Genomic DNA, 16492 nt, shown 5'->3' on the forward strand with positions numbered 1-16492 from the left:
TTCTGCTACTCACATCTCAGCCTCTCTTACCTGGATTATTTCAGTTAGCTCCCTACGGTCTCTCCAACTCCATTCTGTCTCTATGCCGGGCCACCTGCCTGGGCCAGGTTTATTCCTGTCAATTTATTCACTGCCATGCAAGCACATCAGCAGGGCATCCCCTCAGTCAAAAACCAAAACCCCCAACAACCAACTGCTTCTAATCTGCAAAGCAAAATCCAGTGCTTCTCACGCATCTGCTTCACCCTGTCATTTCACAGCACTGTTCCACACCGACCATGCTCCCCAGCCACGTCAATCCTCTCACCGCCGTGCAAGCATTTCACACCATGCTCACTCATCCCCTTCCACACCATGGCCCACATCTTCCTCTAGCCAAATGCTCCAAGCCCCAATCTCCAGATCATCCCTTTCCTTCTAAACTGAAGTCTCAATTTCTCCTAATGCCTTCTTTGACCAGAGGAAGCTCTCCTGACAAAGGTTTCCTCTGTATTTCTTTAGTGTTTACCTTAATAGTTCATAAGCCTGACCTTAATGAAGAACTATCTGAAGGGTTTTCTTAAAATCGACCGCTTTCTGGGCCCTGCTCTTGAAATTTAGAGTTAGTAGGGTTTTTATTTTGCATTTTTGTTTAACAAGTTTACGTGAACTGTGGCATGTCAGTGGTAAGAGAACCCCTATTAGACTCCACCCTACCATCAACAAGCAGCATGGGCTATGATCTTTGAAGGGAGGGATACACACTGTAGTCTCCCCTTTTTCCCCGTTCTCTCCCTGCTGGTATTTCCCAGACTATAGAACAGGAAACTAGGAGCTTCAACAGCAGTGGTCCTATTGTGGTTCTGGGGATTAAACAAGACAGGCATGCACTTTACTCATGAGCCACTTCTCCAGCATGGTGACACTGGTTTTGGCAAGTGTTAAAAATAGAGATAATATTCTGGCAAGGTACATGGGATTTAGGAGACATTTAAAGAGGAGAGAGCACTAGAAAGGATTTCTGATAATTTTTACCATGACTTCATATAGGTTCTTGGTCAAATCCTAAATCAAGGACAAGACTCCTGAAAGTCTGACAGACAGAAGAGACAGGAGGTGAGGCTCACTGTGAGCCAAACAGAAAGACTCAGTTCACATGGAGCTGTGGGATTCAGCTCAGACCACAGGAAGAGCAAGCTGCAGGGAAGGGCCAAGGCTTCAGAACGAGAATATGCCTGGACCAGGGAAAACCTGGAAATACACCTACCACAGCAAAGCCTACACCAAATTTCTGCAAGGTCAAGATGATCACTGGTGGTCTCGTCCTCTCCTCGGCCAGCCATCATGGTAGCTACAGGAAGATGACCCCACCAGAAACGTCTATAGTGTATACACTCTAAAAGAATCCGAATTCTCAGATATATACAGAATCAAAGAACAGCAGCTTGTAATAAAACATTACTCAACAGGAACAGACGTAGAGATGATTTAGAATTGAATTAGCAGGCAAGTCCTCCAAAATAACTGTGATTAGCATCTGAAGAAAACAGGGCAGGGCAAGGAGGGGTGTTCTGGGTTAAGTCACAGAAGACTGCAATATGTCTGGAATTCACAAAAAGAATCATGTGGGTAAGAGTTTGACTCAGTGGTACAGTGCTTACGCAGCATCCCTGAGACCGTGAATTTGATTCCCAGCACCAGAAAAAAAAAATTACACGAACACTCTAGAATTAAAAACTTAAGTTTTTGTGTGTGTGTGTGTGTGTGTGTGTGTATTTAACATCAGATTAGACACAGAAAAGAGGATTAATGAATGCAGAAACACATAAATACAAAGTAGCATACTGTCTCACAGAGAGGAAAGCAAGCAAACAGGAGAGCAGTAGAGCCGTGAGACATAGCTGAACTGTCCCCAGAAGGCTTCCATGATGACAGGCACTGCATCTGACAAGTCCAGTAGGGTTGTAACAAACACATGGGCCTACTGAATACCTGAAATGTATCATGTGCTGCTAGTTTAGAACTGTATCCCTTAAACTAAAATTTAACTAAGTAATGCCACAGCCCCGGAGGGAAGAGAGACCTTGTAACATGACTGACCCTAAAGAGTTCCTCCTAGAGAATCAGGTTGGACATTGATGCTCAGCAGCATCCATTCCACACTAAATGGTTTGTTAAAAACAACCATGCTTGTTCTCTTTCTCCTTATTCTCTGGCTCAGGGATGAGCAGATCTCAGCCAGTATAAAATGAAATTGAGAGGAAGCCGGTGTCTGTCTGAAAGTACCCTCTTCCTTCCTTTTTTTTTTTTTTTTTTTCCTTTTCCCAACCCACTGGGTTGGCCTCTGGGTGAAACAAATGAAGCCTGTTGCTCTGACTGTTGGCTTTCATCTTAGGACGACGGGGGAGTCGTGGGTGACGCTCTGAGGAGAACACTGGGGTAGAACGCTCCTGGGCTTTTGATGACCGACTTCACTAGTCCATCTCTCTGCCTGAAGCTTAGCCTCTGCACGTCTATTTAAAGTTGAGAAATAATACACGCCTTTGATATTTAATCCTTTTTCAATCCAGTTTTCTATTTTTTTTTTACAGCCCAAAGCACCAGCAGCACACAACCACGTGTCACCATATGTTATACAATGTTTCGTTCACCTGTTAATTATCCACTCAGTCCCAGACACTGGATTAGAGACCTGGGTGGAAGACCAAGGTCACAGACTAGCAGCGAGACAAGCACTATTCTGTTAAAGTCATCTAAGGTGTGAAGCACTTCAATGAATTTATATACTAAGGGCTGACAGCACAGGAGCCTTTGGTCCAACGTGGCAGAAGAAAGTAGGGCAGAGCATAGGCAGCTCGTGGAAGGTGGTAAAACTTATCCCTTGGAAAACAATAGGGTTTGGTCAGCTAAAAAGGGTATACAAGGAAAAACCATCGGAATGAGAATGAATCACTTGAACAAAGTCCTGGGGAGTTAAAATGGGGTCCTAAATGGACACACTTGCAAGGCAAAGTGCCAGGACTTTACTAGCAAAGGGGAGCAACTAAGGGAGGAGGGATATAGTCAGATTTGCTTTATTCCTGATTGGTGGGGGGGGGGGTGCTCTAAGCTAACCCCAGTCTTTTTTTTTCTTACGAGACAGGGTTTCTCAGAAGCTTTTTTGGCCGCGAACTCACAGAGATCCGCCTGCCTCTGCCTCCCGAGTGCTGGGATTAATGGCGTGCACCACCACTGCCCAGTTGCTAACCCCAGTCTTAAATACAAGGGCATTTAATGTATTTTAGACTTCTTACCAATTCAGCCTCTGCCTTCACTTCCCCAGATTCCTTCCCCTCCCCACCTCCGTCTCACTAACCCTGCGATGTCTGGGGGTAAAGCAGATAAAGACGGTGACGTGCGGAGGGAGCCAAACACAGTGATGCGCAGCAGATCCGGAATGCGTGCCAGCTCCTTCCCACTCCCTTGGCGCAGACGGGATAAACCCGCAGTCACAGAAAGCAGTTGCTTTCTGATTAGAGAAGCCCAGACTGCAAAACCTCATGCTAAAATCACACGCTGTTCTTGACAGATGCACTGCAGCCCAGCTCTGTCTGGAGGGGCACACGATCCTACGGAGCCTCAAAGGGCTTTCTTCTCACGCTCAACCTACTTACCCTAAGGACGAGGTTGGAACGGTTGTCATTCTCTAATTTGTATAAATATTTTCAGGCGTTAAACAGAGTTTTGCCTCTTTCTGCATTTCATTGCCAACCCGTGCACCTGGATGGACTGCACCCCCGGGGCACTGGCAAGCCATGCATTGGCCTCCTGTGAGAATGGAATGGCCACCCAGCAGCCAGCAAGTCACACAGATAGGAACTAGAACCAGCCAAGCCAGGAGGCAGCCCAGGCAGCCCTGGGATATTGACTCTGAATGGCTAAATTCTCTCCATTTAAGCCACAAATACTGATAAAATATTTTCAGGAACGGAGTAAGGGAATGCACTTCACTTGCTTCCCAAAATGTAGAACCGAAGAGGTCAGGTCCTATTTAACAAGCTGAGAAAAGAGTGCCCAGCTTTATCCCAGAGCTAAATTTAGGCATCCACCGAGATCTGGCCCCTTGGCAAGTTAATTTAGATGAACTAATGGCTGTTCCTGGCATACAGGATACACTCAGTAAATGAGGACTATTATTTTTACTGTAAAAATGGAGTGTCTGGTTGATGTTCTCATCCAGTCCTCCTACGCATCCTAAAATCGGCTGTGCCAGTCATTCGCACATCTGGGAAGAAGATCCCACCGGCGGCTGAGCAGGCGACAGTCCCCACTTCTGGGAGCCCCGCTGTGGGAGAGATGGACACTGTATCGAAGGATGCTGGGCTAGGTAGGCTGAAGAAGAGGCCCAAGCACCTTGTCTCCTCTTGTTTTCTTAAGCTCCAGCAGCCTTCAGGAAGTGAGGCTCAGGTACATGTGTGAGGAGAGGCTTGGCTTCCAGACCCCTCTTGACAGAGTATCCTACACAGAGCAGAGAAGCAGCGTCCTGAATGGAGCAGAGTCTGCCCAGTCCTCAGAGGACTGAGGTAAGCTTCTATGGGTAAGACAGAGCCTGCTGTTCTTGAGCGTCCGGCAAAAATGCAAGGACCCCATAATGCATATTCGTGCTTTAGAGACTACTTCATCACCTCCTCCACTTTTCTGTGCCTCAGAAGAAATGCCACTTTGGATTTCACTTGGTTATTAATCCTTCTCCCAGAATAACCGCACATCTGTCAGTCATCAGTGACGCCGGCCTGGCATTCCCTTCATTTCCTCTCTGACGCTGGCTCACCACCTGCTCTCACTTCCTTTCCTTGTCTCCAGGACTTTTCTTCCCCCTCATACCCTCTCTGCCACTCCACCTGCCCTCACCTGGGTTTGTACAGAAGGACCATGCTGGGCTCTGCTACAAACTCTCCACAGTGAGAGCAAACGGAACAGCAAGGCCTTAGAGAGAAGCCCTTGGAAGGCTCAGCAGTAGGTGGTGCTCTTGTGCCAGCTCAGGGCTAGTGTTCAAATGCTTGGTTCTGATAGCCCAGGGAGGACACAATGTGCCTCCCAGGAACCCAGAGTTATCAAAACCAGAGTTATCAAAACAAGCTGGCTGTGATCTGCAGGCCCTGTGAGATGAGGCCTGCGAGTAGTTTGAAGACCAGATGGGACAGACAGGGCCAATGGGGGGTTCATACCCACTCTTGATACCTCTTGGTATAGTCGGCCTCCTAGGGAGTTTTCAGGCATGACAAATAACTTGTAATGGGGCAATTAGCCAACCTGATCACCATGTGAAAAACACTCCCTTTTCCCTCTCCATATGCAAAGTTCATGATTTCTCTTACCAAGTCTCCCCCCCCATTACACACACACACACACACACACACACACACACACACACACACACACACACCAGTTGACTAAGGAGGGGCTGGGGTTGGCAAAGGAGCACTACAATGGATTTCTTGAACTGGGATCACGGAGGAAAAAGCCACCTGGGACTCTGACTAGAGGCAGTGCTCCATGGAACTAAGATGCCTTTGCAGGCGGAGCCGGACACAGGGTGATGCTGCTTCTGCAGGCAGTGATGGTTTTGATTCTCTCCATGACAAGATGATGTAATTTCTGCCGTGCTTGGGAAGAGCAACGGGACCCAGAAATGAGGTTGGAACAACACATGCCCCTGAGTCGGGCTTCTCCTTGAGGAACAGAGACCACCACTCATCTGGACACCAGTAACCTGTTGATCCAACACACCCAAACTGCAAAGTTATGACTATAATTACACGTGAGAAGACAGTCTTCTGTGTTTACGCATGGGGTTTTTTGAGTGGCAGACCGCCCTTCTCTGAGTGGGGAGGCCTGGGGTTTCCTAAATGAACTGCAAGAAGCAACTTCACAAAATCTTTGTCTTGCCCAAGTAAGCAGGACCAAGGGTTGCAGACTCCTCCCTCCTCTCCCGTTTGAAAAGTTGGTCCCAAGAAGGCCACACTGAGAGCCAAGGCCCACAGCAATGCAAACAGACTGGAAGAACTCAAGGGACTTTGTATGGGACAGAGGCTGGAGAAGGACTATGAGGGACCTAACCAGCCCCTGAAGGGCTGTCCGAAGGGAGCAGAATGAGACTGGCCTTGGGGCATGGCAGGGACAGGGCTGGGGCTACTGGCTGGAAACTTCAGAAGGCTTCCCAGAGTCCAAACTTAGTGTTGTCTCTAGAAGCCTGGCTGCTGTGGCCTGCGCTCTCTGCCTTCTGCAGGAGGCCTGAGTCACACATGCGGCTCCTCCTCTGCTCTGGCACAGAAGGAAGCAGGGATGCAAAGGGAAGGAGGAGCAGACTGATCAGAGAAACATTTACAAACAGGGTGGGGAAGGCCTGTGCTAAGGACATGCACCTGCGGGGACAGGAAATGGGGAAGAAGGAAGTAGGGGTGAGGGTCCCCGTAAAGAAAAGGAAGGAAAGTGATTGGTTCAAAGTGACATTCCGGGAAAGGAACCTTGAAGAAGCTCCCCACCCTAAACAGACACACACTTTGTTTTAGTTTATGAATTACAGCACAGAGTTCTTGGCTCTGCAAAATGGGGACCCAAGCCTACACTGGGCAATGCAGGCCTGTAATCTAACTCAAGAGGCAGAGGCTGGAGGATTCTGAGTCTGGAGCCAGCCTGGCCTCACAACAACACAACATGATTCTGTCTTCAAAAAAAATGAGGGAGGAGCATACCCTAGACACTCCTCCACTTCCAAGACAGAACTAGAGCTAAGATGCTGTCTTCTTTCTTAGACTACCACCTGCTCCCTCTCCCAGACACACACCTCCTCATCCTATCTCCCCCAGGAAGAACAAGTACCTTGGTATCTAAATTCACCCAAGCACTAGCCACTGGAGTGGTTCCTGTATGGAAGCCATCTCTTTCTTAGATGGTATGGAGACCTGCATCCGTGTTCCTGTCCTATGCATGAGGAAAGAGGGCTCTGCTCCTCAGAACAGGGCAGGGTGCATGATAAAGTCTCAGGCATCCAGTGACTAGATGAGTTAGCTGACGAATGTTTCCCAGGGGCTGTTCTGTGCACCCTCCTGACATACACCCTATCTTTGATTGGACTTCCTTGTCTGGGGTCCATGCATAAGTAGTGGCTGCACTGGTAGACTTTACATACAGCCTTGTGACAGGGTCACAGTGGAGAGCCAAAGACTCCCAGGCCCCAAACATTCCTCACAGCCCTCCTTCCATGCTGCTCAGCCACACTCCCAAGAAGAATGCTCCGCCAGGATATGAACTCGAGCTGAAATACAGGAGGAAGAGAGGAGAATGGAGGAGGAAGAGAAGAGGATGGAAAGGATACAAGAGGGAGAGAAGCGGTTTGGGGAAGCACTTCCACCTCCAGCCTGCACAACACTACGGCTTGGATTATTTTCAGGATCTAAGGTTTCTAACGTTCAAGAGGAGGAAATGAGAAGTAAGTACAAATTCCCAGGGCCGGCAGACTGGAAATAATTCGGAACACTGTGTTCTGTGTCAAGGGGGCGGGGTACAGACACACTTCCTTGCCCTGAGCCCAGTCAACAAGAGGTGAAGAGGTTCGACTCTTTAGGTCTGGAGAGGAGTGGTGGGGGGAGGCCAAGAATTAAGTGGGTACCAGAACCTTTTTCCAAAGAAAGCAGGAAATTACACACTGCCCAGAAAAGATCTTGCCCTCTTGGCCTCACAAAGACTGCAGCTCTCTTTGAAGCCTCCCTCCCAATGAAATAGGCTGAGACTAATAATTTCCATGGAGACTCAGCACAGCCCTCCACAGCCTGTTCAGGGCTTGGTCCTTCACCACAGAAATGGTTAAGAGCGTATGGAAGGTAGCACTTGTCCTCAGGCCCTTGACCACCCTGTTGTTGTCTTTTCTGTATGGCAAGACATCTCTAAATTACAGGCTGTGTATGGGTGTGCAGATAGGAGTATTTGCCAGTACATATCTGCATGCCTTGCTCCCTCTCTCCTCCTCATGCCCTGTGTGTGTGCATGTGCATATGATTGTGTGTGCATGCATGTGTGTGTGCATGTATTTGTGTACATGCATGCATGTGTGTATGTATTTGTGTACATGCATGTGTGTGCAGGTATTTGTGTACATGCATGTGTATGTGTGTGTATGTATGTATGTATGTATGTATGTATGTATGTATGTATGTATATATGTGGGTGAGGGCAGCACTGGCCTCAGAGCTCCTGTCTCTCTCTATCCCAGGAAAATTCTCCTCATTACAGGCCTTGGCTTTTCTACCTGCAGAGCAGGGATTAGATCCATGCATGCCTGCCCTACCACATGAAGAAAATGGCAGACCAACATTGAACCACTGACTGCGTGACTTTGGGTGGGTCTCTGTTCTGGTCCAAATTCTTCTATGTAAAAGGAAAGGGCTGAGCCAGAAAACCTCTAGGCTCGTGGGTGTGAGAACACTTTCAAAACTGTCAATCAAACCCGTATCAAGCATTGGTATTGTGATTAGTACAAAAGCACTTCACTTTGACAAATGGCTGTGGAGTCACGCTTACTGTGGCCTTCCAGGACACTGGGCTGGAGGTCAGGGGAAGAGAAGAGACAATGGGACCATATCCAGTACAGAAGGAGAAGTAGTGGAATTTCTCCACAACTGACCATACTGATTCTAGCCAGCCCACTTTAGGTTCTGCTTTGGGCTCTAAAGAGTGATCAGAACCACTTTGATTTTGGAGGAAGAGAACAGGAAAGAGTCAAGCGTCCTGAAGACTCTGCCCAGCAATGGGGCATCCTGGGAATGTCTTGAAATGCTAACGTGGCTAACAGGTCAAACAATTCTCAAAAACACATATGCACACATCCCTTCTGCAGGGGCCTGCTGCCTACCGTGAGCCCCTTCACCCACGGGTGTCCCACACATCTTTCTCATTGTGATTAATACGAAAACTATATTACTTTATTTGCATAGTCTTCTAAGATATAAAATGCATGCATGTATATTCTGGATAGATTATAAGAAACATTTCTGACCCCTTGTTTATAAAGGTTTAAGACATGGGGCTGGAGAGATGGCTCAGTGATTAAGAGCACTGGCTGCTCTTCCAGACGACCAAAGTTCAATTTTGAGCACACATGGTGACTCATAGCCACCAGTAGCAGTAATATCCACTCTATGGGTTCGAGAGACACACATGGTACACAGATATATGGGCAGACAAAACAGCCACACAAAAATAAAATAAAGTGATAAAATAAAATGAAGACACATAAACACCTAGCTATTTACAAAGCAGATAGTAGTGGATCAGATGTGTAAGGTGATAAGAAAATTGATGGGCTCCCTCAGGAAGCTAGAACTAATCACTTTCATCTGGGGCTACTTCAAGGATAGACAGTGTTTTCAGAGACCCTTTCCTGCAGAAGGTCCTCTTCCCATGCAACCCATCAAGTGGGACCTCAACTTGACCTCCTTTCCTTAGCCAAGGACACTGCACAACCTGCTTACTTATAAGGATCCCACGAATCTATGTCTTAACTCCCAATTTCTCTCAAATATCAATTCTTAATTGTGTTTCATTAGAAGTTACTGAAATCCAGGTGGTGGTGGCACAAGCCTTTAATCCCAGCACTCAGGAGGCAGAGGCAGGCAGATCTCTGTGAGTTTGAGGCCAACTCACATGGTCTACAAGAGCTAGTTCCAGGACAGGCTCCAAAGCTACAGAGAAACCCTGTCTCTAAAAACAAAGCAAAACAGTTACTGAGAATCCTCTGAAGCAAGTCCACACATAAGTGTGCTAGTTAGCTTTTGTCAGTTTGACACGATCCTAGACACACCTAGCAAGAGGAACTCTTAAATGAATAACTGCCTTCATCCACCGGGCCTGTGGAGACATCTGTGGAGCATTTTCTTGACTGGCCTGGATGCAGGAAGGCCCAGCCTACTATGGATGGTGGTCCTGAGTTGTATAAGGCAGGCAGCTAGGCAACCAGTAAGCAGTTTTCCTCCATGGTTTCTGCTTCAGTTCTTGCCTCCAGGTTCTGCCTTGAGTTACTGCCCTCAGTTCCCTCAGTGATGGCCTCTTTCTCAGTAGTATAAGATGAAATAAGCCCTTAAGTCCCCAAGTTCTTTTGGTTAGTGTTTCATCACAGCCTCAGAAACACACATGAGGACAGTAAGAGAACATCCAAGACAAACAGCACAGTGGGCAGCGGTGGCTGAAGACTGAACCAGGATATCAGGCATGTAGAGAGAAGAACAGGAAGCCAACAGGGGAAACAGCAGGCACTCAGGGGCAAGGCATCTCCACATGCATCCCCATTACATCCATTAAATCCCCTGGGCAGCAGCGTGGCTTGCTAAAACAGGAAGGTACTTAGGAGATCACCTGCTGAGAAAAGTTTGCTACTTTCCACCATTCCCAAAGCAAGAGGACCTCCTGCAGATATGAGGGGAGCAGGGAGGACAAGACAGCATATGGTATTTTAGAATCGTTGAACTATAAAGGGGCTCTGATGTTCTCCAGTGTGGCAGGTCTCACGGAAAAGGGGTAAGGGACTGTGTCACACTACTGTGAAGACTTTGATAGGTCTCCTTCAAAGTGATTATCTTGGCAGAGGCAGTAGGATCTCTGTGAGTTCGAGGCCAGCCTGGTGTGGCTTACAAAGCTAGTTCCAGGACAGTCAGGGCTACACAAAGAAACACTCTCTCAGACAAACAAAAGTGTTGATCTCAGCCACCTCCACTGACACTGACACACCTACCACACTGTAACTATGGCCACACCACTTCATCCTCCTTAAAAGATGTATTGACCATCACAATACTGTAACACGGAAGCACAGAGCAAATAGAACTCAGTCAGCCCCAGTTCTGGGTTTTGTTGAAATATAATTGGAGGTCAGGAGGCTCTAAGATATGCACAAAGTGTCACAATTGGCCACTGGAACCCCAGGACAAATCCTAAGTGTCAATCACCCACCTCCATTTCTGTATTGACATGGCATAATACGTATGAACGGAATTTCACAATGTGAGAATAAATATACAACCAAGTAGATGAAAGCCAGGCCCATGCGAGAGATGGAGGAGGTCTTGTCTTATTTTGGACATTTCCAAAGTACATGTTTATATAGGAAACAAATAGAACATGCTAGGCAAAGCAGTAATCTGGTTTCAAAGCTCTGAAGCCCCACTAGGTCACCGTACCGTGATCACTGTTTGAAAATTCTCCAGAAAAAAAAAAAAAAAAAGAAATATCCACTTTCTCAGAATAGCGGTGGGAGGGCATTAAATGGCTGACTGGAGAGACATCAGGACAGCAGGCCTATTCAGGAGTGAGTGACCATGGTTTCCCATTCACTTAATCATTTAATCAGGGACTCTTCTGAACAGTTCCCTTCCTGTAAAGATGGGAAGAGGAGAACCTCCCTCAGTCCAGAAGGCAGGTGGTGAAATGACGTCAGGATGTTTTTTTTGATGCTTCTTGTAGGCATCGAATTCTAAGTGGGCATCATGAGTAACAATCTCTGACATTACACAAGACTGAGCCTTCTTACCATGTGTGGGAGATGTGCTTTTGTTTTAAGATTCCTTCCAGGCCTAACATGTTAAATGTTACCCAAGGCTCTCAGGACACAGCAGCGCCTATGGAAGAACCGCCTCTGGAAAGTGTTCACCCTTTCCTCTTCCGTAGGCATTGAGTCTGGTGACTGACTTTTGGTTCCACACAGTCAACCCTTTCTCTTTGATAACAAGCTATGGTTATATGGCATAGATTTTCCTCACATGGGAAACCACTCCTGCCAGGGGCAGATGTGACTAGAAACAAAGCAGTATGGAGAACAACTATCTGCCCCAGGTTAATCTGTGCGAGCAACTGGACCCATGTTCTGCGAACACAATGCTGTATGGGCCCATTAGTTACAGACCAGAGGGCTCTGGGCCGAGGCAGAAGTGGTTCATCTTCCATCATCATGGGCTAGTTAAATCATCTCTGGATTACCCAGCACTCCCAGCTTCCTTATTAAGGCCTCTCCATCACTCCAGAGTGCAGAGTGCAGATGATCTCTCTTTCCTGGGAACTCCCAAACACAGCAGCTATGCCTAGGGCAATTCAGGCCACAGCAGACATTAAGGAAGAGTGAAGGGAGAAGGGGAGCATTCAGAGGGTGAGAATGCCCATGACCTTGACACAGCTTCAAGGTGTCTCCTCATATCTAAGTCTCATCAGATTGTCTACCTTAAACATGTGCCTTTTTTACATCAATTATTAACCCTCAAATCTGCTTTGACACATAAAGAAACAGGTATCTGTCTTTTCGTTACTGTTGTTGGATAGTGAGATACTCTGGGTTAGAAATTTTAGCCTTCATATTTATCCAAGCTCATCAGTACAAAGAAGGACAGCTTCTTTATGCTCACAATAATATAAACGGGAAGCCTGCTCTATGACATTTGTAGGATAGAGCCCCCCTCCTGACTGGGAGAAATCGTGGCTCTGTCCCTACCATCTCCAAGACCTGTATAAAACAGGGGCTGTCACAGGGGTCAGGAAGGGTGGTAGGAGACAACTTCATTCTCCAAGGACAGTGGGTAAGTGGGGAGTCACCAACCTATTATTCATGCCTGGAAGGCAAGTGGTCACCTTGCAGGGCCAGAGGAGACACTCTTTGCCCACTTCTGTTATAAAAATAGGAGCAGAGTGGTCAGTGAACTTAACTGACTGCCAAGAGCTTCCCAGATCTGGAGACACTCCACCGACCACCCCCACTGCCTGCAAGGAGGCTGAGATGTGGCTCATACAGGAACTATTTCCTCAAGCCCTTGTTTAGATGTGGATGTGCACACAGCCCTACTCCAAAGCATCACCCTCCTGACCCCGTCCGAAAGCACCAAATAAGTCAAAGGCTGAGGCACTTAGCTCTGCATGGATCTTCTAAATTAATCTGGACGCAACTTTAAAGGACTGCTTTTCTCCCTGGCTCCACACCCAACGCATTTTCTGTGGCAGCTGGGTCAAGCTTGAGCGGAAGTCTCAACACTGACTCAATGTCAAAATATTCCCAGCATCCCTCTCCTTAGCTCTGTTTTGTTTTTAATAATTTAATTCTGTCCTTCCCTGAATACCCCTACATACACACAGAAAAGTACATTCATACAATGCACAAACACACTTCTTTTTCTTTTTAAAATGCTGTATATTATGTGTATGTGTTTTTTCTGCATGTTTATGTGTGTACATTATGTGTGTGCAGTTTCCACAGAGGTCAGAAGAGGGTGCTGGATCCCCTGGAACTGGAATGAGGCAACTGTTACCATGAGGGTGCTGGGAATCTTCTGAAAGAATGCCCAGTGCTCTTAACCATCGATCCATCTTTCCAGCCTCACTTTTTCTCTTTCAAGGTATAAGTACACCACAGAAGGTGGGTTCTAAACTGAGTTCATGGGCTTAAGTCCACAAACAGTGATAATATACTTAGATGGGGGCACCATCATTTTCAATAATGTCTAGCTGAAATACAGCATTCCTCTCCATTATGAGCACAGACAACCAACTATCCAGACTTAGCTAAAGCGGTATTTTTAATACCGGCAGCAACACAAACATTTCCACATAACAACAGCGTTGCCGTCCTGAAATGCCATTCATGTTTATTCCTGTTTCCAAGTCATCGTAGCCATTAGACTTCAAGTCGATCTTACATTTGTCATGTTAATAAAGAGGTACATATTTTTAAAAAGCTAATACTGTATTTTATTTGTTTTATAAACCTATGTATATTTTTTGTCTGTACTTACAAATATTATTGTGAGAAGTCTGTATGTCTTACCAGACAAAAAGTCCATATCTCCAGAAGGGGAAGGGTAAAAGAGCAAGCATTAGATGTTGTGATTTGGGGAACTAAAGAAATGACCCAGTGTCTAAGCGCACTTGCCATACAAGTGCCGACCCCAGCTCAGGATCCATAGCCATGCAACAATCCAGATGTGACTACATACATGCCTATAACCTGAGAGCGATAAGGAGCAGGGACAGGAGGGTCCTTAGAATTTCTTGGCTACCAGTCTAGCTTCAGGTTCAGTTAGAAATCCTATCTCAAAGGAAAAGAGAAAGACAATAGAGCAAGACACTAGATGGTTCCCTATGGCCTTTGTGTGTATGAACAGGTGTGCATGACCACACACAGGCAAGTGTACCTGCACATAGCTCTACACAACACACACATGTACACACAAGAAAGTGGAACTGGAGACTTTATTCAGAATATCCACACATTAGCCAAGTGACCTAGGGACACATCGCTGTATAACACACACACACACACACACACACACACACACACACACACACACAAGTGAAGTGGGAGACTTTATTCAGAATATCCACACATTAGCCAAGTGACCTAGGGACAAACAGGTGGTTGGTATTCAGTGTTAGCATAAGATGAGTTCTGGGAATAGAGAGGCAGGCAAAAGGGTTCCCGGAGAAGATCCTGAGGAAGCTGTAAAGGCCAACTAAAATACCGACCCTGTTTAGCCAGCAGTATGATCTTGGGCAAGCCACTCCGGGTCTTGCCCAAGACCCGGAATACTGATGCACTGTGCAATTCTTGGGAGATGAATTGAGAGGCTCTATGAGGGACATCCACCCCTGGCTAGTTGAATGGAATGCAGTTGACTCTAAAAGGGTGGCCTTCCCACCTGGGAACTTCAGCAGCCAAGAGATGCTCTTTTGTCTTCGAAGCAGACATTACTGGTATTCTATGCGGGCTTTTCATAGCTTTGAGCTACAGGGACATCCTAAAGAAATCTAAAATCTAAAACATAGCTAGGCGGATATGAGCCCCTGTATTTGCCTGTCTCTGGTTCATTGACATAACCTTTCCCAGGACAGGCTTCAGAATGGAATTCCTGCCCTAGAACATAGATCTCAAGTGAAACTGGAAGTATTTCAGATATCCCAGCACTTAAAGTATCGGCTCTGGTTTTTCCAAGAGCTGATTCCTGACCTGGCCTGTGGTACAAGGGGTTCTGTGATCTAAGCAAGTCAGGCAAGGTCAGACCCAGGTTGCCACATCACTGGGCACAGAGGTCTGAAGGAGGTCAGAAAACATTGCATGGCTCACCATTCAGGATCACAAGTTTACTGTAGAAATGGATATGAATTCTTTCAAAACTACATGGATTGATTTTCTAGTGATCACAAAAGATCAGAAAATTTGCCCATCAACATTAAAACCATTCATAAGTCTGGAATTTATAAATTCCATCTATGGTAATTTTTTTCTACATATATAAATTAGGATTGTTATGTAGAAAGTTTAAGATCTTGATTTTACTTCTTCAAAATACCTAAAATACTTTCAATCTTGGTTCTCTGTGTGTGTGTATGTATGTATGTATTTATGTTTATGTGTAAGCATGTGTGTGCATATGCAGGTGTGCATTCTCATATGTGTGTGGGTGCATGTATGTCTAGGCCATAGTGGTCAATCTCAAGTGTTGTCCCGAAAGAACTGTCCATTTTGTTTATTGAGATGTGATCTCTCACTGGGACCTGAAGCTAGCCTGTTAGGCTAGGCTGGATGGGTCACCCATATCCGAGGATTTACCTGTTTCCTCCTCCCCAGGGTTGGGATTGTGAGCATGTACCACCATGCCTGGCATATTAGGTGAGTTCTGAAAATCAAACTCAAGTTCTCCAACTTAGAAGGTAAGTACTTCATCAGCTGAGCTACCTCCTCAGGCAATGATCTGAGCTCTTAAACACCTCTGTGTCGGATACTGTAAAATTCACAGGTTCCTGAACATGCCACAGTATTTCAGAGAGCAACGCCATGCACTTAAGCGACAGTCACCCCTAGAAACCAATAGGAGGGAGGGAGCCAAGTTCCCTCTTCTTCAAGGGCACCTTGGGGCAGACCCTTCTTTCTCCACGTTAGTTTACCAGAGAAGGTGCTTTCATGTTCTTGGCAGAGACTCTCGGTGCCTTTACTCTGTTTCCTTTCTCACAACTTACTTTTCCATGTCAAGAAGGAAGCTTTGAACATGTACTGCAGGGAAAGCGGTATATTATCTGAAAACATGCTTCAAAAAGAAGTGGTATGGCCAGGAGAGTCTGGAACTCGGAAACAAAAGACTAGATCCATAGGTAAGCTTTGCCAAGAACAAAGAGCTTCAGCTGTCTTGTGCCAAGACAGATACCACCACCTGCCTCACAGGGGTTGAAGGGATGTCTAGATAAAACAGAATCCATACTTCAAATTTCCTAAGAAGGAAAGTCCATGAAGGGACAATAATGGTTGCTAATAGTGCTGCTGTTTTGGCTGCTAGCAGCTCAATTCCCTCACTCATCAAAGGCACAGAGGGCAGTGTCTAACTGCATTGATTCAAGCATGAACTCTGCAACCAGATCACACTCCGATGCTTAGCTAGTTCCACCCGGAAAATGGAACCATGGTAGTCCACTTACCTCTCAGGACTCTGAGGATGGCTAACACAAGTTAATC

The 16492-nt window shown here is 46.4% G+C and overlaps 1 protein-coding gene across 13 annotated transcripts in view; it reads right to left on the minus strand.

Moving 5' to 3' along the window:
• Kalrn (kalirin RhoGEF kinase) overlaps positions 1–16492 on the minus strand; it is a 603131-nt gene that overhangs the window by 379152 nt on the left and 207487 nt on the right. The gene's annotated exons all lie outside the window — the stretch shown is intronic.

This window comes from Alexandromys fortis, unplaced genomic scaffold, assembly GCF_014885135.2.
Source record: "Alexandromys fortis isolate MF-2015 unplaced genomic scaffold, M_Fortis_MF-2015_v1.1 scaffold_119, whole genome shotgun sequence".
Taxonomy (NCBI): Eukaryota; Metazoa; Chordata; class Mammalia; order Rodentia; family Cricetidae; genus Alexandromys; species Alexandromys fortis.